This window comes from Lissotriton vulgaris, chromosome 10 (genome assembly GCF_964263255.1).
Source record: "Lissotriton vulgaris chromosome 10, aLisVul1.2, whole genome shotgun sequence".
Classification (NCBI taxonomy): domain Eukaryota; kingdom Metazoa; phylum Chordata; class Amphibia; order Caudata; family Salamandridae; genus Lissotriton; species Lissotriton vulgaris.
In genome coordinates this window covers 469,754,447-469,779,524 of record NC_141698.1, presented here as the reverse complement: position 1 = coordinate 469,779,524, position 25,078 = coordinate 469,754,447, and the positions used below count along the sequence as shown (strand labels likewise).

The 25,078-nt window shown below is 45.1% G+C and overlaps 1 protein-coding gene and 1 pseudogene across 1 annotated transcript in view; one reads left to right on the top strand and one right to left on the bottom strand.

Annotated features, from left to right (window-relative positions):
* LOC147685416 (syntaxin-binding protein 4-like) overlaps nucleotides 1-25,078 on the top strand; it is a 1,262,048-nt gene that overhangs the window by 1,131,861 nt on the left and 105,109 nt on the right. The gene's annotated exons all lie outside the window — the stretch shown is intronic.
* On the bottom strand, nucleotides 1,896-24,224 carry LOC147685418 (zinc finger protein 862-like; annotated as a pseudogene).

Below are 25,078 nucleotides of genomic sequence, written 5' to 3'. Positions count from 1 at the left end.
TCTCAATAAGACTTACTGCTCTCTACTAATGAAGAAATGACTCCAGAAACACATGTCTAGAGTTACACAGCCCAGGGTTCCTTGGAACCATCCCACTTAGCATCACTGACTGAAAATAGACAATTGCACATCCATGATTTGAACTCTTAACAGGAAGTGTTGTGTTTTGTACCATAGAACACTAAGTATCTGATTACATGTTAGGAGGTCATTTATGGCCTGTGCACAAAAACAGGTGTTTATGTGGGGATCAGGATTTGAATTTTTTCAGTACACACTATACACCTGCAATATTGCCCAGACAAATTTTGGCAGGTCTATCCTGCTAAAGCTTACTGGGGTAAAAGAGGAGAAAAAAAATCTAGCACATGCAAATTCATTACGGTAAACTCCAATTCGACATAGAATCTCCATTTTTCTAGTGAAATTCCCAAACATGAGGTATATTGCACGTTTAAGTATCAGTATTTACTGGGTTGGTAAATACCGCTCTATTTACTGACCCACTCACAATCAGGCCCTAACAGTTACACCACCCCATAGGCGGTGTTTAGATCCCCTAAAGTAATGAGAAGTACTTGACGCAATCTGTACCAGAGTACATCAATTCCACCCTACATTTTTTTCTTTGTATACTGTTCTGTCCTTTGTTCCCTCCGATTCTCCAGCACCCAGTCAGAATCTCATTGGGACGTGGGCCTTTATTTTCTATTGCTTTCTTTATACACAAAGCACATTTTTTTCTGGGCTATTTATGCCTGTGCAGAGCTTCATCCTTCAAGATAGGTGCTTCTTGAGATTAGTGCAACAAACAGAAAGGTGTTGGAGGGAATGCTTGCATAAATCTCAGCAACTGGTGATCGATTGTGCCGCATTGCATTCCATTGTCTTATATTCACTCTGCCACTCTAGAAACATGCCATCTGTGAATCAGTCTTGGTTATAATCCAATTGAAACAGTCCACCTTATATAGGAACACAAGCAACCCCAGACCAGTTTCAGCCTAGTTAGGCCTTTTCAGTGTCTCATGAGATTAGGGCAGAGCCGGTAAGAAGTTTCAACCCTTAATCCTTGAACGTGACTTGAAGGATGAACTTCTCCTGCTTTCTTGTCATCTTGCCTGATAGGCATGACACCCATGACATGTCATGTTCTACAGAGACATCTTCAGAGCAGGGTTAGCCACTTTCTGATGTATGCATTTCAGGAGTGCAACTGTAGGTTTCCTCATGTCTTTGTCATTGCCCACCATAGCTGAAATACCATGATGTTCTTCCTGCGTCATCCCTGCATCTGTGACCCTCTTTGTCAAGCACCTTAAAGTGCCCATCTCACAAACCTCTGATCCTGGGCCTGGGTATTATTGGTTGCAACAGAGAAAGGATATCATCAAACAAGGTCATGGTCCTAATCAGCCAGCTCAAATGAGCTCTCCACATGACCAGACATCTTTCAATCCAACAAATATTGGTGTTTCCAATTTGTACATGAAAATCAATATAACCAGTTCCTCTAATGCATATATTATGTTCACAGCCTTATCTTCTGCAGGGACACATGTCCTCATAGTCAATTACATTGTTATAACTGAATTAGTGTTGTTTGCATTGCTCAAAATGTCTTCCTGACCATCTACAGCCTGATCCTCAAACTCAGGTAGGAAGTCATTTTAAAGAGCATGTCTACTTCCTGTTGCATTCTGTATATGCAACATACATTGTAGTTTAGACCGCTTATGTCCGTGCTTGGATGCCTCCCTCAAAGATGGTGGCCCCTCGTGAGATGTGGGAAGAGCAGGTTTGAAGATTCAACCTCAAACAACTGGATGGCTTTCCAAATTAAATGGAAATTAAATGCTGAACGTCTACTGTTGCGTGGTGAAGCTCTTAGTGGTTTACTCCCAATACACAGTGTAATCTACAAAGATGTCTTTCACTGCAGCTCTATTCACCTTTAGAAATATACAGTTAAGGACCAAAACCTTAACTTCCCTTATATGTTTGTCACCTCTAATCACAATTCACACCATGCTCACTGGCACAAAACCTAATCAAGTTTGGGAGAGTAGTTGGCCTAATGGCTAAGGTGTTCAACCTCGAATCTGGGGAACCAGGTTCGAGTCTCTGTGATTCTGGGCAAATCACCTAATCTCCCCGTGCCTAATAAAAATGGATATGTCCTTATGTAATGTAACTGGTGCTCGTGTAAAGCGCTCCGATACCCGATACCTTTTGGGTCAAGTTTGTGCTGTATATAAAAAAAACTAAATAAAAAAGTCAAGGAAATATAATGAGAAAAGCCTTATGCTGCCATGAATTCAATATTGGATATAAACTGTCCCTCCCTCTTGACCAAACTGCCTTCATCTCCTATTGGTTGAAATATGTTGTCTCAAGCCCATGCATTCAAGAAAGTAAGAGGTATTTACAAAGGTGAATTATTGTACCATACTATGTTTCCTGAAAAGAGAGATATGTAATGAATGTGGTAGGATGGATCGTATTGGACATCTAACCAACTAGGCCCTAAATAATAATATCCTGTCAGACGTCCAATACGGCTTCCGCCCCGGTCGCTCAATGATAAACCTGCTTGAACTTGTTTATGATCTGAAACAAGTACGCAGTAGCTCGCCTGGTGCAACCTATCTGGCCTCTATGGACCTCTCTTCCGCATTTGATCGTGTGACCAGATGTAAGCTGTGACAAACCTTGCTATCCCTGGGGGTGGACAGGGACATAGTTCTTTTTTTAAAAGATCTCCTTCGAGATACGAAAGCACCTGTTTGATACTCGGGTGACTTGAAGGTGTTGCACTTGTTCTCCATTCAGATAGGGGTCAGTTGGCTGTATTGTGGTCCCTTTCTTGTTTAATGTATATATAAACAACTTAGAGAAGGTTCTTTTGGAGACCAAGGTGGACTATCCCCAGATGGGATGGCGTGGCCTCCCAGTTCTGCTCTATGCAGATGATGCCGTCTTGATGGGTAGGACCAAGCAGGGTCTGCAAACGCTGGGAAATTCTTTTGCCCAATTCATGGGGGATCAGGACCTGTTGGTCAAAAACTCAAAGTCCTATGTTTTGCAAGTAGGTTCCCACTCTAGTAGGTCTTATACCCTTAAGGTAGGGCTTACTCCGGTCCCAAGGACAAGCGTCTTTTCATACTTGGGTATTCTGTTGGATGCCAAAATGAAATGGGGCCTCCTAAAAATTTGTAGCATGCCGACAAGCATGCGCGACTGCAAATGGATGTGGTGCACAGTGGTTCGGGTTATGCAGTCACCACGAGGGATACTGGCCTCAAACTTGCTGAGAGTGCAGATCGACCTCAGGAACTTTTGAAAACCCACCTCCTGTGTTGCTGAAATCTTCAGAGTCCGCAGGAGCTCAGGAGCAGCAGACTATCATTTGTGTTACAGTGCAGTTGCAGGAGAGTGACTACTTCACTCCAAGGGAGATTCTTCAGTTGTCCTTAGGCCTGCACGGAACCTGTATGGAGCAAGGGCACAGACAAAGCTTTGGACGGCGAGGCAGACAAAGATGGACCCAGTCAAAGTCCAGCAAAGTCCAGAGTGTCCAGATTGTCAAAAGTCAGTGTTTTCTTCTTGTAGAATCTTGTCCACGTAAAATCTAAAGTCTTACAGCCAGAAGCCCTATTGTACCGACGGGACAGGGTCAGGACAGAGGGATGGTTACATCCATGTCCTTTGTCCAGTTTTGCCCCAGAGCAGGAGCCAATGGCTCCCAGAACTGGTTTGAGCTGGACTATGCACAGGTAGACCAAATGTGCCCCCGGTGCAGACTTTCAGGCACTCTCAGAATGCACCCACCCAGCCCCAATACACTTAATCCTGTCTGGGAAGTGGTCACACCTCCCTGTGACAGGATGCCTATTGTGCTGCCTTCCTCTGCTCGAGCGTGGCTCAGCAGCAGGAGGGCAGAAATGTGTCTCTGGTCGGCAGCATCCATTTTGTGTTGTCTAGGTCGAGAAGGCTGGCACCGCATAGACCAGTGACCCCACGAAGCTTGCTTCTGAAGGGAGGAATCATACTTCCACATCAGTTCTTGTGTGGAGGTATGATTCCAAGAGGTTTGATCCCAAACACGATATGTTTCTATGCATCCATTTTCGAGATAGCATTTACCGCGAGGTTATATTGCACCTCTACCTATATGTCTGGCTGAGTCACAGATAACCTGGGAGGATGGTCTCCAAAGGCTGCAGAGGGGCCCTGCTCATGCAGGGACACCCTCTCACTAGAAACCCAGCACCCTGCATTCATGATTGATAAGGCCTGCTATAGGGGTGATTATACCTTTTAAGTGTAGTGACCTATAGATATAGTGAACCTATATCTAACGTAAGAGGCGCAGGCACCATCTTACACAGGTTGCAGTAGCAGACCCGTAGTTCCATTTTGCATGGCCTCTCATGGGTGGCATAATACATGCTTCTGCCCATGGAAGGCCTCTGGGGTACTTATGCCCTGGGTACATGGATACTATATACTAGGAACCTACAAGGGTACCCCTGTGAGAAGTTGGCCTGATATATAATGTTCACTAGTTCTAGTGACCACCTTGTATCAGTCCAAACAACCCTTATGATGATTGGTTGTAAGTCAACCTTATAGACCAGCTATCCTAGGGGTAGCATGGACAAAGCAGTCTTAGGCTAAACTCTGTAAAGGCATGTGAAGCAAGCTGTTTTACCATATACACTCTCCTTGAATACCAAATGAAAGGAAACCACACAGATATATATTGAAAATATATATATATATATTTATTTACTACAAGTATCCCCTATACTCTTTATGAGCACAGAAGCAAATGCGTTAAAACAAAACAGTGTTTAAATATACAAAAGTAGCACAATATGGATAGGCCCTGGTGGCCGCTCAAACCATATACTAAAATAGTGGCATAAGAACCACATATCTGAAAGGAAGAAGGCCTAGGGCCTTGAGAATTTCTGGGACTGCAAGGAGCTAACAAAAGTTTGTGACCAGGTGGCCCACGGAATGCGTGTGCAGTGCTGGAAGTTACACTGGGGCACCTATTGATTTTAATGGGTGCGTAAAAGTCACAAAGTTAAAGAAAAGAGAACCTTCCGGATGACCTAGAACCTAGCAACTTGGAACTTAGACACTAGAGGTGTATTTCTACACAGGGGCACCGGAGTGCCAGAGTTACCTCACCCACAGGAAGCGGGTGCATATGTCTCAAATTGTGTCGGGTTTCGTCGTGCTGTTCTATGGAGCCTGGAGATGAAGATGCTGCAGGCGGGTCGTCGAGGAGAGTTCCGGTGGATCCAAGGGTGGATCTGAAGAAGTGAAGACCTGAAAGCAGAGGGGACAATGTTCAAAGTCACTAGCCAGTGACCGGCGAGGAACCTGGAAGGAGCCAGGCGTTGTCGGGTGCAAACAGGTGAAGAAGTGTAGCTTGTCTCTGCAGCCACATGGACACGAGGAGGTTTAGGACGTCCAGGAGTCGATCACAAGCTGTCCCACGCAGGCTCTAGCTGATGGCGGTTTCGGGGACTTGATTGAAGCAAACAGGCCTTGGCTAATGCAAGCCACGCAGGAGTCAATGAAAGCTTGTTACTTGGACCAACAAGGTCAGAGGGGCTGCTCCTTTTTACAGGAGTGAGGGCCCGTCTAGAGCAACCAGACCAGCAGTGTTGATTGTCAATTTTGTTGCCAAGATGGCCACTAGCCAACGGACCAGTGACCGGGATGTTGTGTCAAGTGGCAAAATGCACAAGGGCCCCATGCAGATCGTGGAGATGCTGGAGGGCTGCTTTTCGGTGCAGATGCTGCTCGGTAGTGGGGCTTCTCAAACTGCAAAGCACAGCATTGAGGATGCCTCGGGTGCTGCGCAGTCAGCTTCTCGTGGATCTTCCAAGATGGCCGGTCCCACGTCTCTCGGTGCCTCCACGGGTCTCTTCTTTTCAGGGACTGTGGATCGGGCTCTGCGATATCTGGGAATCCAGGTCTTGTTGGGCTCTGGGCTCGGGCTCCGGCGGGAGGTGGCGGCAAAGCAGATGTCAAGTTGCTGGATGGTGCCGGTATTCACAGGGTGGTCACTCCTTGGCCACAAAGGAGATGCTCTTCAGTCTTCTGTGCAGCAGAATGTCGAAGTCCAGTATTCTTCTTAATTTCAAGTCAAGTTCAGGATGATCTGAAGTCTTAGGACACAGCTCCTACTCTTAAACCAAATCTAGGGGCCGGATCACCTGCTAGGTCCCTCCACTGGGTGGGGCCAGGAAGGGGGGTAGTTACACCCCCTTTCCTTTATCCAGTTTTGCGCCAGGACTGGGGCAGGAAAGCCCCAGCTCCGGTTTGAACTGGCATATGCACAGGGACACCTTGTGTGCCCCAGGCATGTCTCATTCTATTCAACCCTCCCTAACCCACTACACAAAATCCTGTCTGGGGTGGTGCAAGCACCTCCCCTGACAGGAAGCCCATTAGTCCAGGCCTCCCAAGCTGGAAGGACTCCCAGCAGCAGGAGGTCAGACTTGTGTCTGTGGTGGCAGCATCCATTTTGTGATGCTGAGGCTCATGTTTAACTTTACCCGGGTTTCAGGTTAGGTACATGTCGTCTCCCTGTAGAAGGGTGGTATGCTACCCCCGTCGCCAGAATTGGCAAGGGAGTAGTATTCCAAGTTGTATGACACCTTACTCGACATGTTTTGATAAAGCCAAACCAAAGATAGCATTTAACTGCGAGGTTCATAATGCACTTAAGAGTATATGTTATGGTAATATCATGAAACAGCTAAAGGACGTTGTTCCAAAAGCTGCAGATAGGCTCAGCTCATGCCAGAGCACCATCTCACATGAAACCAAGCACTCTGCCTCCACGATTGTCGAGGCCTGCCATAGGAGTGACTTATAGGTTATCATGTGTCCATATATGTTAGATATAGATATACTATATCTAAGTAAGAGGTAGTTACACCAACTCACCCCAGCTGAGTGATCAACCAGTTATGTCAAATAGCTAGGCCAGGCCAGGGGTGGCACAATACATGCTGCAGCCCCTGGTAGGCCTTGGATACACCAATGCCCTGGGTACCTAAGGTACACTGTTACAGGGTCCTATAAGGTGAACCAGTTCCAATTGGTAATGCACCTAGTGTGCATTGGCAATAATTTAGAGAGAGAACAGCAGGCTGTGGGTCTGATTAGAAGGCCCACAGCCACATTAAGACAGAAACCAGTGAAGCAAAAAGCAAAAATTTGGGGTGACCATAGGATAGTAGACCCTACTCTCCTACAACCCCAGTATCCAATCTGGAGTGTACCAAGGTGCATGTGTAACAATTTAAAGGAAAACGCAGATAGACTGGGGTCCTGATTAGCAGGATCCCAGTTAGACTAGTCAAAAACAGTGAAACATCGAGCAAAATGTGGGGGTAACCATAAGAAGCAGATCCTACTTTCCTACACAACCCTCCCAAACAAAAGGACATGAGACTGACCTTGATCAGTTGAGTCTTCATTTTCTAAGTGGAAATATCTGGAGAGTCCATCTGCAGTGGCATGGTTACTCCCAGGTCTATGTTCCACTGTATAGTCCATTCCCTGTAGGGAAATGGACCACTGCAAAAGTTTGTTTTAAACCGTCATCTGTTTTAGCCATAAGAGGGGCTTATGGTCTGTCTGAACAATTAAGTGAGTGCCAAACAAGTATGGCCTCAGCTTCTTTAGAGCCCAAACCACAGCAAAGGCTTCCTTCTCAATAGCTGACCAACGTTTCTCTCTGGGGTCGGCCTTCTGCTTATAAAAGCTACTGGCTGATCCTGGTCCTCTTCATTCAGTTGTGATAACACAGCCCCTACCACAAACTCAGATGCATCAGTTTGAACAATGAATTGGTTGGAATAGTCAGGACTTTGTAGAATGGGAGCAGTGCACATGGCCTGCCTGAGGTCATCAAATGCCTTTTGACAGATAACTGTCCACTGAACTTTCTTAGGCATTCTTTTAGAGGTCGGATTATTCAAGAGGGACACTATAGATCCATATCCCTTGACAAATCTCCTGTAGTACCCAGGCAGGCCCAAGAAAGCTCTGACTTGAGTCTTGGTATTTGTAGCAACCCACTCCATGATGGTCTGGATTTTGCTCTGCAATGGTTGAACCTGGCTTCCACCCATAAGGTGGCCCAGGTTCACAGCTTTACTCTGCCCTATCAGGCACTTGGTGGTCTTGATAGTGAGGCCTGCTTTTTGCAGGGCCTCCAGAACATTTCTTAGGTTGACCAGGTTATCCTCCCAGGTGGAACTAAAGACAGCAATATCATCAAGATAAGCTGCACTATAGGATTCCAGGCTTGTGAGAACTTTATTCACCAACCTTTTGAATGTGGCAGGTGCATTCTTCAAGCCAAAGGTTGTCACAACAAATTAATAATGCCCAATAGGGGTTTGAAATGCTGTTTTTTATATGGCATCCTCAGCTAGTCTGATTTGCCAATATCCAGCAGTGAGGTCAAATGTACTCAAGAACGTGGCTGAGGCCAAGGTATCAATAAGTCCATCTGCCCTGGGAATAGGGTGAGCATCAGTTCTAGTGACTGCATTGAGCCCCCTCTAGTCTACACACAACCTAATTTCTCTTTTACCACCCTGGGTATGAGGTTTGGGTATCAGGACTATTGGACTAGCCCAAGGGCTATCTGAGGGTTCAATGACTCCCAATCACAGCATCTTTTGAACCTCAGTCCTGATGCACTCCCTGACATGGTCAGGTTGCCCGTAAATCTTATTTTTAACAGGCAGACTTTCACCTGTGTCCACAGCATGGGTACATCAAGTGGTCTGACTAGGAGTCAGGGAAAATATATGTCTGTACTGATTGAGGACCTTCCTGTGATCAGTCTGTTGCTGCTCAGTGAGGCTGTCTGCCAAGGCTACACCATCAACTGAGCCATCATCAGGGTTCTGTGAGAGGAGGTCAGGGAGTAGGTCACTCTCTTTCTCCTGTCCCTCATCAGTAGCCATGAGCAAACCCAAGTCAACATATGGCTTGAGCCTGTTCACATGGAGCACCCTGTGGGGGCTCCTGGGAGAACCAAAGTCCACCAGATAGGTGACCTTTCCCTTTTGCTCAAGAATGGTATGCGGTCTACTCCATTTGCCCTGGAGGGCTGCTGGGGCCACAGGCTCCAACACCCATACCTTCTGTCCTGGCTGTTAGACAGTCATCACAGCCTTTTGGTCCTGCCAAGCTTTCTGTAATTCTTGGCCAGCCTCAAGGTTTTTACTTACATTCTTCATGTACTCAGCCATCCTGGTGCGGAGACCAAGTACATAGTTCCCTATGTCTTGTTTAGGTGGTTTGAGAGGTAACTCCCATCCCTCCTTCACTAAACACAAGGGACCCCTAACTGGATGTCCAAAGAGAAGTTCAAAAGGACAGTAGCCAATCCCCTTCTGAGGAACCTCTGTAGGCAAAGAGAAGTCAGGGCAACAGGACATCCCATTTCACCTAAGCTTTTCTGGGAGGTCCATGATCCTGCCCTTCAGGGTTTTGTTAAACCTTTCACTAACTCATTGCATTGTGGGTGATAGGGTGTGATACATTTGTAATTTACTCCACACTCCTTCCACATAGCAGTGATATAACTGGGCGTGCCATTTACACTTCTGTCAGTTAAGACCTCATTAGGGAAACCCACTCTGGAAACAATTCACAGGAGGGCTGTGGCCACCACAGGAGCTGTAGGGGTTCTAGGGGATATGGCTTCTGGGTACCTAGTGGCATGGTCCACCACCAATAGAATATATCTGTGCCTAGATGTAGTTGGAAGGTCCATGGGACTGATGATGCCAATCCCAATCCCAACCCTCTCAAAGGGAACCCACACCACAGGTAGTGGTATCAGGGGGGCCTCTGTGGTACCACTGGCCTTACCACTGGCTTGACAGGTGGTACAGGAGCGACAAAACTCCTTTGAGTCCTCTGACATGTGAGGTCAGTGAAAGTGAGGGACAAGCCTGTCCCAAGTCTTACTTTTGCCTAGGTGTCCTGCTAATGGGATATCATGTGCGAGTGTCAGTAGGAAACCCCTAAACTTCAGAGGTATGACCAACCTCCTGGTAGCACCACGCTTAGGTTTCTACCCTCTGAGTAAAGGAATCCTTCATCCCAGTAGATCCTGTGGGACCCACTAGCACTCCCAGCAGCCTCAGCAGCAGCTTGTTGTCTGAGGGGTCCAAGAGAGGGGCAGCTGTGCTACTCCTGCCTCAGATCTGCCCTGAAAGGGCCCCCTGTCCCCAATAACTCAACCTGATCAAGCTCAAGTTCCTCTGAGACAGTTCCTTCACATGGACTGGGATCATCTTCCTCAGGAGACTGATCCTCACTCTGAGTCTGGGGGGAAGACACTGCCTCACCCCTGCTGCTCTTTTTCTTGGAAGGCACCTGGTCCATTTTTCCAGGATACAGGACCTGTTCAGTGGAAGACAGTTTGGCCTGTGACCTAGTCACAGTAAACACATCTGCAGAGATGCCCAACATTGCTGCATGTGTCCTGAGTTCCACTTCAGCCCAGTCTGAAGTTTCCAAATCATTGCCCAACAAGCATTCCCCAGGGAGGTCTGAGCTAACCACAACCTTCTTAGGGCCAGTTACCCCTCCCCAGCTGAAGTTAACAACTGCCAAGGAATGGTCTGTCCTGACATTGCTAGCATTGGTCACTTGGTACATCTCACCAAGTACGATCTGGTTAGGGTCCACAAGATCTTTTGTCATTATTGTGACGCTTGCTCCTGTGTCCCTATATGTCATGGACTCTTTACCATTGTTTAAAGGCTGTTGTCTGTATCTGCCCAGATTACTGGGGCTCACAAATAAGAAGGCAATATCCATGCCTCCATCACAGACAAGAACATCCTGAGCTGGAGTTCTCACTAGGCCAGAACTCATCTCAGAAACCAGGGTTAACCCTACCATACCTTTGTTCACTGTACCACCACTTGGAGCTGAACTGGGGGGAACAGTTGCCTTAGGGGCAGTGCTGGTGGTTTGAGGATCCTTGGCCTTTGCAAAATTGGCATCCCTTGTTTGTCCAATGGGTTTCTTCTTACACAGGAAGCACTGAGGTTTCTTTTTGCCTTTACCTTTGTTAGACTGTAACTCCCCTCCAGATGCAGGTTTTTGGGTCCCTGATGAAGACTTCTGGTCTTTACCCTTCTCCCGACCCTTATCTGCAGGTTTAGCATCTTGCTTCTTCTGGTCACCACCAACGTTCCCTCTAATTTTTTTCCTCTGTGTGCGGCAGTGGAGGGTCGCTGTGCACTGCAACCATGGCTATGTGCTCCAGGAACCAGACAACACGCGTGTGCCATGCCAAATATCACTCTAAATATTTACTTAAAAAAGTGAAAAGATGGTGCATTTTCACACATACAGCGCCACGTTAAGGGTCTTAAGGTCGGTTTGCAAATTGGATAAACACACCATTACATGAATTAGTTACACAGACAAGTACACTTCAGGCTTAAAAAAGCACAAGACTCCAGTGGTGGTACCATCATTAGATTTTACTAAATATTCTTAACTGGAGCACTGTTCATTGGGTGGGGAAATATTTAGAGCCTATACAATATCACATGTACACAATAAGTTGCAAAATTATATAAAATATTTACAATTTGATGTGAGAGCTGCTGAGTAATGTTGGGCTTTCCCACCAGAGATAGTTTGTAAAACCTAGACATCCAGGCAAACATGGACTGTGGGAGAGAGCCGTTCAGACATGTCAAGTGGCATCACTAGATGGGTGACAGGGGGGGCATTTGGACAGCTTGACGCCGCCGTGAGGGAAACGGCTCCAGGCAAACTTACCTGCGGACCTGCGGACTACCGCTCCCAGCAGCCCCGGAGAGGGCGTGACACTTCTCCTCGCGCCCGGAGGCGCTACAAAAGCTCCGAGCGCCGAGAGCTCCTGGGGGGCATTTGGACAGCTTGACGCCGCCGTGAGGGAAACGGCTCCAGGCAAACTTACCTGCGGACCTGCGGACTACCGCTCCCAGCAGCCCCGGAGAGGGCGTGACACTTCTCCTCGCGCCCGGAGGCGCTACAAAAGCTCCGAGCGCCGAGAGCTCCTGGGGGGCATTTGGACAGCTTGACGCCGCCGTGAGGGAAACGGCTCCAGGCAAACTTACCTGCGGACCTGCGGACTACCGCTCCCAGCAGCCCCGGAGAGGGCGTGACACTTCTCCTCGCGCCCGGAGGCGCTACAAAAGCTCCGAGCGCCGAGAGCTCCTGGGGGGCATTTGGACAGCTTGACGCCGCCGTGAGGGAAACGGCTCCAGGCAAACTTACCTGCGGACCTGCGGACTACCGCTCCCAGCAGCCCCGGAGAGGGCGTGACACTTCTCCTCGCGCCCGGAGGCGCTACAAAAGCTCCGAGCGCCGAGAGCTCCTGGGGGGCATTTGGACAGCTTGACGCCGCCGTGAGGGAAACGGCTCCAGGCAAACTTACCTGCGGACCTGCGGACTACCGCTCCCAGCAGCCCCGGAGAGGGCGTGACACTTCTCCTCGCGCCCGGAGGCGCTACAAAAGCTCCGAGCGCCGAGAGCTCCTGGGGGGCATTTGGACAGCTTGACGCCGCCGTGAGGGAAACGGCTCCAGGCAAACTTACCTGCGGACCTGCGGACTACCGCTCCCAGCAGCCCCGGAGAGGGCGTGACACTTCTCCTCGCGCCCGGAGGCGCTACAAAAGCTCCGAGCGCCGAGAGCTCCTGGGGGGCATTTGGACAGCTTGACGCCGCCGTGAGGGAAACGGCTCCAGGCAAACTTACCTGCGGACCTGCGGACTACCGCTCCCAGCAGCCCCGGAGAGGGCGTGACACTTCTCCTCGCGCCCGGAGGCGCTACAAAAGCTCCGAGCGCCGAGAGCTCCTGGGGGGCATTTGGACAGCTTGACGCCGCCGTGAGGGAAACGGCTCCAGGCAAACTTACCTGCGGACCTGCGGACTACCGCTCCCAGCAGCCCCGGAGAGGGCGTGACACTTCTCCTCGCGCCCGGAGGCGCTACAAAAGCTCCGAGCGCCGAGAGCTCCTGGGGGGCATTTGGACAGCTTGACGCCGCCGTGAGGGAAACGGCTCCAGGCAAACTTACCTGCGGACCTGCGGACTACCGCTCCCAGCAGCCCCGGAGAGGGCGTGACACTTCTCCTCGCGCCCGGAGGCGCTACAAAAGCTCCGAGCGCCGAGAGCTCCTGGGGGGCATTTGGACAGCTTGACGCCGCCGTGAGGGAAACGGCTCCAGGCAAACTTACCTGCGGACCTGCGGACTACCGCTCCCAGCAGCCCCGGAGAGGGCGTGACACTTCTCCTCGCGCCCGGAGGCGCTACAAAAGCTCCGAGAGCCTCCCGCCCCGCGGGACGCGCGCGGGCGGCGCCGGGCGGAGCCCGGGCAGAGGGCGGGCCGTCTTAGGCCGTCAGCGGCCGGAGGTGGACGGGACGGGTCCAGTCCCCTAACGTTGCCATCAACATAAGGTATTTGGTAGTCCTCTCCGAGTGACTTTGTGTTTTGCCAACCATTCTAAAGACTATTGGATCGGGAGAAAACCAGACTGTTACTATCAGCTATTGTTGCTGTTGCTTCACAGACTGTGGGACCACGTATATTTTATCTTAGGTACCAGGTATTTGCTAACTTATAAATTGATTGCTGTAGTTCTTACACTTCGATTTATGAGGTGATAACAACTACAGTTACTACTTTCTCCTACCTACCGCAAATAAGTATGTCTCCACGGGGAAGTCGCAGCAGAACTGCAGCTGCCGGGGGCAGTAGTAAAGTTAGCAAAACGGGTCCTATTGACAATTTTATAATCAAGGCCAATGATGCCATAAATCAAGGTATATCCCTTTTGGAACGTAGGGTCTCACAAGATCTTGCTCATGCAAGACGCTCTTCCTTGGGACTTATTGCTTCTGCTACTACTCCCATTCAGGTTCTAGCTGTTAATAACAATAGATCTTTACTGAACATGTGTGTTGATGTTCATACCATACCCAATGAAGTAAATCTATCTGCTTCCATTCCCCTGATTGATTCCGATACAGACACTAGCCTAGACTTGGAGAAGACCCCTGACCTACATATGACTCCCTCACCTGAAATTATATCAGCAGAGAATGTTAGGGAAGTAAGGGGCAGACGTGAGGGCGCTATTCAAAAATTACAACATAACCAAAGCGCACCCACGTCAAAAGCCCCTAGGGTCAGTAAACACCAAGGGAAAGAAACTAGTACCAACCCCAACTCAAATATAAGCAGGACTGTGGACACAGCTAACAATCGCCATGAGTATGAGGCTGGGAAAGGAAAAGAAACGGAACACCTGGAAGGGTTAGCAGTAAAGGATGGTAGATCGATCGACCCTACTGAATTAATGAATGACTATATATTGGCAAAACTGGGTGAACTTCTTGGTATTTATCTATCCCCTATCGAAAGTAGGCTCACCCGGATAGAAAAGCATCTAGCAGAACTAACCAGGCCAACTAAGAGCTTAGCTAAAGTAACCGTTGCAAAAGACACAAGTCAACCCACTCCTAATCCAGCAGTGGGTCCCGATTCGAATGTCTCTCAGGTATTATTTACAAATACAGTTAACCCACCCAAACCTGCCCTAGCACCACCGAAGGGGATAAGTGTCAGCCAACCAACAGCGAAATGTAACAAGGCAGCCCCTGTAATAAGGAAGGATAATATCACAAAACATGTAAATGTCCCTATGATGGGCCAGCCCCCAAATTCTGGAGGTGGTTCCATCCAGGCCCAACCACTACAAAAAACATCTAGACATGCTCCTTCCCGCATTAATTTACCACCTGAATGCGGGGCCTATGTCCTTGTTCTAGTTAATGTATCCAAACTAAGGAAGGACCAAGAAGAAATTCCCACATCTCTTAAAAACAAAACCCTACATTGGTTAATTGCAAATTGCAATTTCCCAATAGAAGGTGCAAGAGAAATTATCAATACTCAGCGGGTGGGCTGGATAGGCCCACTCAGGAAAAAGTTTGAGGGTGACTGTGTTATAATTAATTTTAAAAACCCACAGTGGGCAGAGAAAACACTAGCAAGCGCCCCACCACCCTCAACTCGGGAATTCAATACTACACTCCTTCCCTTAGGGTATTTCTATAGACATTTGATACCCCAGAACCAAGTCATGGAGAGCAATCCCATCACCACCTTTCAAGATTTGAATTTTGGTGCAAGATTCAAATCGCCGCTCTTCTTACAAAATCAGGATTTTGGTCATTTGAATGGCCATAATAATTGGCGGAACCAAATGCCAAACCAGATGCCAATGTTAGTATCCCCTAGTTACCCTCCGCACCACTTTCAATTCCCAAACATGCAGCAAGCTAACCATTATAGAGATAGATCCTATCCTGCCCCTGACCTTCATCTATTCCAACCATCATTCGAAGCGAGGTCAACATTTAACATCCCTACCTATAATCGTTTTGACTATTTTTCCAACCTAGATGAACAGGACTGACTGTATATAATGCCAACAAAAGATACTGATAGCCTAACTACAGTTAATATACCAGAGGTTCCGGTTGTACATGCTCAGGCTATGGGTGATACTGAAGAAATCCTGGACCTAATGCCTGTTGACGACAATCAACCTGCACTTGTTAATATCATTTCTGAAAAAACAGGGAGTAGCTGTACTAGGGTTAGGCCAAGTAACCGTCGCAATACTCATGGGCTAACAATCTTAAGTTGGAATGTTGCAGGATTAGAATCCAAATTATTGGATCCTGCATGGATTAAGATAATTAATGATGCGGATATTGTTATGTTTCAGGAAACATGGGCTGTTGGTAACTTGTATATTGAGGGCTATCACTGCTTTAGTTTAACATCGCCGAAACCATGTTTTGGCCGAGCGGTGGGTGGTCTTTTCATCGGGATCAAGATTCTTGCAGGTGGTACAATTGGAAACCTGCAATATGATGGTCCGGCAAACCCCAACATCCAGATTCTTGAGTATAAATTGAAGTCAAAGACCACAATCTATTTAATAAATTTTTATAACAATGATTTTTATTATGTACCAAACAAGAACCTTTTGGCATTATCTAATGTTTTAAGAAATCTGGAATGTTCCCTTGCAGTAGACAAAAAGTCATGTATATTAATAGGGGGTGATTTTAACGCAAAATTAGCAGGGAGTGCTGGATCTGTTAATCACGTTTATTTAGACCCAGCAGAGCGTAGGGGTTTTGAACTATCCAAACTACTCACTGAATTTGACTTAGATGATGCTTTGAGTGTAGGACATAATTATGACTCCCATCACGCTCCTACATATATTGGTGGGAACAGTAGTTCCACTATTGATTACGTTTTTATGTCACCACTGTTAATAGATTGTATAGTGGAAACTTCTGTTTTACAAACACCCTTTAGCGATCACAATCCATTGGTTGTAATTTTGGATCTTGCCCCAAGCCCGATTTTCGAAAATTTAAATGGTGCAAGGGACATTACCCCATCAATTGATGGCCTGCGGTTAAAATGGAGGGGGGTGAATTGTGAGGCTATTTTAACAAATGTACAATTGCTATTTCCACATTTGATTGACTCTTGTAAAGTTTTAAGTAATAATTATGATCAATTAATTGCTGATTTTGAATCCTTGTGTTCAGCCATCAAAACCCTTTTGTCTGTTCCACTACCCATAGAAGGTAAAGAGCCAAGATGGTTCGATTCAGCATGTTCCCTGGCAAATAGAGAACTAAGAAAGGCTCTCTCCATGAAACCTAGGTGTAAAACAACCGTTCAGTTAGCTAGGAAACAGTACAAAGCTACAATATCAGAACGGAAGGCTAATTTACTTTCCGACCAATGGGACTCTTTGGTAATCAGCGCAAACTTGGGTGGTAGCGGCCCATTCTGGTCATCTGTTAGAAAAACACGGGAAATGGGAAAGAAACTCACCCAAATCAGTTGTAACATAACAAGTGCTGCATGGGAGACCCATTTTTCTAACATCTATTCAGCCCCTAAAGAGGAGTATTCTCCATCTATTTCTGACCAATCAGGGGGTCTATTAATTTTAGAGCATGAAATTAGAATAGCCATAAAAGAGAGTCTGGGAAATAAAGCACCCGGACCAGATGGTCTCCCTATTGACATCATTAAACATGATGTTGATTTGTGGACACCCATATTTCTTAATGTTTTTAACAGTTTACCAAAAACAGCCATGGCAACTACTTGGGCCACCAGTATTATTGTCCCTATCTACAAAAAGGGAGATAGGTCTGATCCAGCGAACTATCGCCCTATCTCCCTTTTGGATAATACTTTGAAAGTATTGGGTCGTATAATCTTTCATAGAATACTGGACTGGGCGAATGACACTGACTTTTTAGATCCATGTCAGATGGGGTTCCGTAGTGGGGTAGGAACAGTGGAGCAATGCCTAAACTTAAAATTGATAATTGACAAATATAGTGTTGCCCGCTCCTCCCCCACTTACCTTGCATTTATGGACCTCTCGTCCGCCTTTGATCTTGTTAATAGATCAAAGCTTTGGTCCATTCTCTCAACTAATGGTCTTGATGACACTCTGGTAAATTTCCTAGCCTATCTCCATACGGACCTGAAAGCACGGGTACGTATCGGGATGGGCGGAGAGGTATCAGGAGCCATTGAGATAGGAAGGGGGGTGAGACAGGGGTGCGTTTTAGCACCCCTGTTGTTCATCATTTATATTAATGGCTTATCCACCTGTCTGAAAAAAGTTACCACAGATGTCCCATTTGTTTCAGGGAAACCACTTCCAGTACTTTTATATGCAGACGATGCGGTGCTAATGGCCCGCACTCCTAATGCCCTTCGTCTGCTTGTACATAGTTTTGTTAAGTTCATGGAGGATCTGGATTTAAAGGTCAATTTTAAAAAATCTTTTATTATGTCCTGTGGCCCTGGCAAAAAGAAACTTAATACCATCCAGTTAGGCACAGATAAATTGATATCTGTCCCTAAATTCCCATATTTAGGGTTGGTTTTCGCTGCGAACGGCTCGTGGAGTGGGCATATGGCCCACGCCACGAGCAAGTTCTCGAAAGCCAACAACTCTGTTCTAAGTCTCCCGCGCCCAAAGAAAATAGGTGCCACTAGGGCTATTTTAAAGATTTTTAAATTACAGTGCGCACCTGTTGCCACGTATGGAGCGGAGGTATGGGGATCAAGAAACAGTCCATGCATCCAAAGTGAGGAGAATCGCTTCTGCAGGAAAGTGTTGGGTGTACCAATCTCCTCATCAACCTTCATCTGTCATAGTGAACTAAACACTCCATATATTAGTGATTTTATTAGAGCAAGACCGGCACTCTTTTGGATCAGAATCTGGCAGAATGAAGCTGCTGCTCTTACTCAGAATATTATAAAGGACTGTCTAAGTAGCGACCATGGAATGAGAATTCCATGGTTGTCTGAAGTTTTAAAATCTTTGAATGAAGTTGGCAGAGGAACTTTGTTTAATGATCCCACAACTATAGAACTGCAGGACAAAGTTCAGGTTAAGAACGCACTATATGCACTTTACAACAATGAAAGGCTCAGAAGCGAATCACAAAAATCAACTGTAACGAAATATATAGGCAATGGTTTGTGTGGACCGACTTTGCCGCCCTATCTCTCGCTGCCTATGACTAGCTGGGAGAGATCATTGTTGTTTCGTTTAAGGGCAGGAACAGTAAAATTTATGTTGTCATTTCCACTAGGACATTGTCACAGTGTTGATTCTACCTCATGTCCCTGTGATGGCGTGAGCACTCAGGATGATTTGCACTTTTTATTTTTCTGTAAATTTTATTCTGTGTATATCAAATGGTTTTTAACTCCGTATTTTAAAAAATCCAGACCACTGACTCTTCAAGACTCATATAATATGTTAATTGCCTTGGATAGTGATGAACTGACTTTTCGTGTCAGTTCTTTTTTAAGACTGGCTATACGAGCACGCAAAACGATGGAAAACCCATGAGTATGATAAATCAGCTTTGTTAACATTACTATGGAAATTAGCATATTGTTTTTAAAACACATTGTATTGTCACTGCATAAAAGGGTACGTCATATGTATATGGATTTTTAATTACTATTTGTATGTTTAATTACTTTATTTTTGTTGATGAATTATGTTCGGTACTTTTATGAATTTTAAGGAATTCGAATAAAGGTCTTTTGAACTTGAACTTGGGTGACAGGGTTGCTTCTCACGGCGATCCTTGCCATTTTTCCAGTGCTGATACACTCTATCAAGGTCAACTTTCCCATTCAGGAGGCAGGCCTTGGTCCTCATCAGCATATCCAAATGCTTCTGCTCTAGTATATTCCTCAATTTACTCTTGATAGTATTCATGAGGCTGAATCCTCGTTCACAATCTGCACTAGATGCTTGAAATGTTGCACAGACATCAACACTATACTGAGCAGCATTGCGTACAGTGAAATTCACCAGGTCTTGAAAGGTGGTAAATAACCCACCCTTTACATGTTTTGCCACCACATATTTATAATCTCTGTATTGCCGAACAACATCTTCTGGTGTTTCACAATCACCCAGGACCAAGACATGTTTATACTTTTCAACAAGTCTTTGTATATTCTCATTCCCAAAATCAAAATGTGATTGTGTTGACATTGCATGTATTTCAAAACTTGCCCATTCTTTCAGTTCATCTTCAGGGAACCTTTTTTGCATGTGCTCACAAAGAAGGGAAACAAAGGACAAAATAGGTCCACTGTCAAACTCTTGCCTTTCCTTGTACAACACAATCATATCTCTTACATTGCTGCTCCAAAAGACAGTGTCCCTCAAATATTGTTCCTTAATTTGGCCAATCTTTGCTCTTGCATACTGTACAGCTTCAACAGTAGTCAAAGAACTTTTTTGGAACAGTTTGCACAAAGATGCAAATTCACTCAGAATGTCATTAAGTACTGCAAGGGAAATACGGTAGTTTGAGTCAGATAGCTTTTTGTAACAATATTTAGCAACTGGATCATTCTCTTCAACTTTTTCATGCTCAAAGTACTTAAGAACAGCCTCATAATTCCAAATTAGTGCACCAACTGCAAAATGCCTTGATAGCCACCAGACTTCATTCAATGGTCGAAAAGAGAGCACTTCACAATCAGTGGCTGATGCCATTTCATCCAGCTTGGACTTCCTTGCCGGAGATCTGGAGAACACAGTGTAGACAGTCCTCAGTAATGTCTCCATCTCTTTAATCATTGGAACCCTCTTCCAGGCATCATCAACTCCCAAATCTTCTCAGTGAGCGACACAATGCTGCTCAACTAGATGGGGAATGAATTGTTTAAGGCGAGTAGTAACACCATTATTTTTACCCAGCATCACAGACGCACCATCGGATGTGAACATGACCATTTTCATGAGGTCCAGTTCATTGGCAGTGTAGAATTCTTTCACAGCAGTAGTGATAGCCTCAGCATTACAACTAGTCAGCTTCACTATGCCGCCAAACAGTGTTTTGTGCTCTGTTGAGGTTACAGGTCGGAACTTGAAATACAGGATGAGCATTTTTGTAACAGAAATATCTGTGCTCTCGTCAATTATCAATGTGTGATACAAAGCGTTACGAAGTTCTGCCATACCTTCACAGTGTATCACGCTATTGATGGCCTCAAGGAACTCAAAGGCATAGTTCTTGCTCCTCCAGCTGTCTGGTATCTTCACATACAAAGCTAGGTGGTCATGGATGTCTTGTACAGATGGTTTGAGAAAAAAAAGGACCCCCTGAACACTGGTGTAGAAAAACTCCTAGGGCAGGGATAACAACGTGTGAGATAAAACCCTAGGCAGTCAACAAAATAGGCAAACACGTAATATAAAGTGACAGCGAAAAAATCATACATAGAAATATAAATTACAAGTAATCATGATTTTAATGAACAAAGATACAAATCATACAAGTAACTGGTGTAACCATCACCGTATGATAATAAAAGTTAATTAAAAAACATACAATTCATACATTTATAAAATCATCATATAGAGAACATTCCTACAAATTAATATCATTGGTATCAAAAGGTGAACAACACTGTGGCGAGTGAAAAAATGCGCGTTTCGGCGTGAACAACGCCTTCTTCAGGAGATGCACAGTGATATCTGAAACATATACATGAAAGAAAATTCTTTTACAATATGTTCTAATATAATAAAACAAAACATACAACAATCACATTTAAAAACATTTTTCCAAGTCTAAAAGTGCTTATTTATGAAAAGAAGACATTTTCGCTGTCAAGTTATTTCATATTTTATCTTGTTTCCACGGCATACATGATCAAGCCATAATTCAAGAGATTGTAAAGTACTCAAAACTAAACAAAAAACAACAACTGATGAGATACAATCAATAGTCATTTTGATATTCATCAACAAAGGCGTGGTTTACTATAACACAGAGATGCTCAAACCTATCTCATGATAATTATAGCATTTCATGAATTGTTGCATTTCATCGAATTAGTAATTTAACAATTTATCCATATATTAAATTTATTCAAAAACTTTTTCCCCCCTAATTTTTCTTGGATTAAACTCACTGTTTGTGAAGGGAAAAAGGACTTTTATACAGGAAAACACACAATTTGATCCTGCAGGTTTGGTAGAACAATGGCCGCAATGGATACAGTCCTAAAATACATATAATATCCAAATTCAAATTTCAATCCTATATAATCAAACTAATCCAAATTAAGGACAACATAAATTTCCCAAAATCATGGATACTGCATGAACACATAGTTGAGGGGCATATAAAACCATAGGTAACAGCCATGTAAATAGGGCATTAGTCCAAAATATTACCAGTTTTTAACGAAACGTTTACCTTAATCTAAATGGTATACGAGTATGTGCTAAGAGTCACGTTTTGAGATGCAGTTACAATCTGCATAATACTCGTCTCATAATGTATGTCTTAATAACGTGCTCCTAGGAGTGTGCGCAATTTATGAGACAATGGTATAGTTAAAGAGTATATTTTAAAGTGAACCCCAGGAGATTAAACGTTGTAACGTTATCACTAACTATAGTAGTAATTTTATATCTAATGCCATTACAGTCCCCTATAAGTAGGTAAAGGGGGGATAAATTCATATATCTACATACCTGGTATATAAAAAGCGTAGTAAACGGTAAAGTCTGGGATGTGATGATATCCACAATTACTGATAGGTTAAATATCGAAATTCCTAAGGAAGTAATTCAAAAGCAAACTATTTAGGGCCATATGGGTTTAAATGAAATAAGAGAGATATGCTGTCCTAGCGTAAGAGGGTATACCTTTAAAAATATAACGCCGTGTCCTCTGTACATCAGCATGCTATCATAACACAATGCTTATTTCTTTACAGAAAACTCAATCCTTTTGATGGCCTCCTCCGGGTTAAAACTAAGTTCAAGGGAATGAAAGGAAAGGAGGACCGTTAAACACGCACGTTTATTTTATGAAAACGGAGCAATTGAGACGATCAGGGTTCATGAACCGAAGGATATCTTGAGGTTTGGCCACAATATGGGAATCTTAAAATGCAAGCCAAGCAGCGTCCCGCGGGTCGCTTACCTTTAGATTAGAAGTATAAGCAGGATAATGCTCTCCGCGTAGCACGGTAGCGGCGTCTAGAACCGTCTCAGAAGCGGCGGGCGGAAGAATGTTCAAATTTGCCGCGCTAGGCCGTTCAATTAAATACTTCATTTAAGAAAATAACTACCTGCACCTGATACGGTAGGGGAAATAGAAACGGGACTAGGAGCCTCGATGTTCCTTAGTTTTAGGTAGTACTAAAGGAAGGACAACTACTAACGTGGCAGTATAACAATAGACATCAAGGAGGGACTTTCTGATTTATTTTCGGTACAAATAAGGTCACTCCAATAACTATTGTGGAAGCCAACCGGGATCAAAAAACAATGAAATATAAAGACAAATGGCCATATAATTAAACAATCGATAGTAGGAAAAATTAATTAAAAGGGGTCATAGAATTATCAAGAAATAAAAATCAAAAATCATGAACAAATCCCTTCAAAGGACACAATCAGCTCAGGATGACAGATCTAATGAGAATTTTTAATGGGGCCAGAGACTCAGGGGATGGTCTATTCAGTGTGAAGGGGAAATAAAGGTGAAAGAGCACCTATTTATTGATGTAAAAAGATACAGATTAAAGAATAGCATTCTCCCACGGGATTTCACTATTAAACTATTAAACCCGTTTTTGAAGGTGCCCAAGCTAAAAATCCAAAAGACTTCTCTCTTTTTACGAACTTTACAGCCGCCTTTGTTCTCTGGAAGCCTGATCTTTTCTATAATGTGCCATTTAAAGTCGTCAGACTTATGTTGTTTTTCCTGAAAATGTCTGACTAGAGGTGCTGCAATTTTATTTGTACGTATAGCTGATCGATGGTCAGTCAGCCTTGTTTGAATTGGTCTGGATGTTTCGCCAACATAGCCAAGCTGACACGGGCATAAAATGAAATAAATGCAATTGGCTGTCTTACAGTTCCACATGTCATTAGCATTCAAGCGACATCCATTATGTTCGAAAGATTCACCTCCCAGGATTGTACTACATGATTTTCAGGATGAACATTTAACAGTACCTTTGACAGGAAAATTGTACAGATAACATTGAAGTATTCATCTTCACTGCCAGCACATTGTTGATGAGAATCTTTATCTCCTCAGGCAGGGATCTTTGTCGTTCAACTACTTCCATTCTATTTGCTTTGTCAGTGGCAGTTTCTGTCAACATTGCCCGCACTCCAAAACCAAACCTGGCAGCAGCACTTCTGTTTCTCAATATCACCATGGTAGATTCGTGAACTTTACTAATTAGATGGCGTTTCAGGTAATCCAGTTTCCAGCCATCACTCCATTTCTTCCCTGTAGAAAAGTCCCCAACAATCTTGGCTTCCGCATATGCTTTGCAAATCAAGCCCACGTCTGGACTGTATTGAAATAGTTCCCCAAGTTGCACGCGAACCTTGCTTCGTGATTTCTGTGTCTCAGCCTCCACAATTTCTTTCATCCACTCTTCCTTGAATACAAGGCAGCATTTCTTCCTTTGTGGTGAAGCATCACACTCTGCAGAAGGTACAGCTTTGCGCTTGAACATATTTGTGATAACTGGGTTTAGCCTGTGTTAGACCTGACATCATTGGCTCGAGTCTCTCCTCCATTTTTTCTGTTTGCCTCTACTGTTTTACGATGTTTTGCTGGTATATGGTTTGGGCGCGGTGTCACTGCTGATCAGTGCCACAGCGCAAGTGCTCCCTATGTTAAATTGATGTATCTATTGTATCCATGTTTGGCTTATTTGGTTTACTGTCAGTCCCCAGTCTAGTGCACCAGGAGTGCCGGGGCTTGTAAATACAAATGCCGCTCGTGGGCTTGCAGCACGTGTTGTGCCACCCACAGGAGCGGCCTCGTAAAAGAATGTCTACGGGTCGGTCATTGCGAGACCCACGTGCAGCCTAGTGCTGTCACGCAGGCTGCGCAAGTATACCTACTTGCCAGCCCTCAAACCTTCCCTTGACTTCATGTTAGTCACCTCTATGGTAGGCCCACGGGCAGGGTGCATTGTAAGTATAAGGTAGGACACGCCTGACCAAGTTGGCATGTCCTAATAGTGAATTACCGCCATCTCCGTTCTTCACTATTGCGAGGTAGCCTGCTCTCCATTCGTTTGAATGGGCCGCCGGGATTAGTAATGCTATGATCCTAGCTGGCTCGGGGAGCATGGTGCAATGTCGAGTTTGGTATCCCTGAACTCGGGGTTTAATTGCGCATCCGTTGGTGTGGATGGTTTTTGGACTCAGGGTTCGAAAATAGCACTTTTTAGAAAGTGTCTATTTTCTTGTCTAACCATATCTGGTTTCTGCTGGTCTTGCGTTTGTGTGACAGGAGCTGGGTGGCTCCACAGGTCTGGATGAGTCAGTGTGGGATGAGTGGGACATTTGCGTTGAGAGT